General features: G+C 41.7%; 1 non-coding gene across 1 annotated transcript; it reads left to right on the forward strand.

Moving 5' to 3' along the window:
* The first annotated feature begins 685 nt into the window (after nt 1-685).
* Nucleotides 686-789, forward strand: LOC127899558 (small nucleolar RNA R71). Its single transcript, XR_008051436.1, has one exon. It is a non-coding gene; the product is annotated as a small nucleolar RNA R71 (small nucleolar RNA).
* Nucleotides 790-1,018: the final 229 nt, after the last annotated feature.

The raw sequence follows: 1,018 nt of genomic DNA on the forward strand, positions 1-1,018 counted from the left end.
TGAAACTGATTGGGCTTGTAAATTGAAGCCTGCTCTCAACTCATTTCGTAGTCCATCAATGGTGCGATTCTGTTGCTCAATCGTGGAGTGACTAACATTCTTGAAATTTTGGAATGCATCCTCCCATGGTCTGGGTTGAGAGTAGTTCTGGTTCTGATTGTATGGTCTAAATGGGGGCTGAGAGGCTTGAGAAATTTGAGGAATTGGTTGCATTGGTGGAGCTGGAGCTGCTGGTCCATTCTGTTGGAGTCCTTGAGACCATGAAAAATTGGGGTGGTCTCTCCATCCAGGGTTATATGTGTTGGAGTATGGGTTGTAGTTTGATGGCTTTCTCATTATACCTATGGCATTGGCTTGGTCTGGATATGAGTCATGGCCATGTGGTTCTGTTGATTTTGCAGTCGATAACGATGCTATTTGTCGAGCAAGACCTTCAACCATCTCCTTGACTTCTTTGATTCCCGAAGTTGACTCGCCAATTTGAACCTCATTCACTCCTTTAATTCTTCTAGTAGTCCTGAGTGATCGACTCCGTTGTTGGGAATTGTCTGCTTGTCGCTGGAAGAATTCCCAAATCTCTGATGCACTTTTTGACATTAGCTCTCCTCCACTCGTTGCCATTAGCCATTCTTGCACATTCGGCAATAATCCCTCCAAAAAGTATTGGCATTGGTGCCATTTCTCATACCCATGATGTGGACACTTCAAGAGTAGCCCATTGAATCGCTCCCATGTTTCGAAAAATTGCTCGTCCTCTCTCTGGGTAAACTCCGAGATTTCCCTGCGAATAGCATAGGTTTTATGCACTGGGAAATATTTATTCAAAAATTTCGTTACCATTTGTTCCCATGATGCAATGCTATTGGCAGGCAATGTATTAAGCCATGAACGAGCTCTATCCTTTAAAGAAAATGGGAATAATCTAAGTTTAACATCATCATCTGAAAAAATTCTCATATTTAAATGTTTGACAAATAGCATGAAAATCATTCAAATGATTATATGGGTCCTCATTTTC

This window comes from Citrus sinensis, chromosome 8 (assembly GCF_022201045.2).
Source record: "Citrus sinensis cultivar Valencia sweet orange chromosome 8, DVS_A1.0, whole genome shotgun sequence".
NCBI classification, from domain to species: Eukaryota; Viridiplantae; Streptophyta; class Magnoliopsida; order Sapindales; family Rutaceae; genus Citrus; species Citrus sinensis.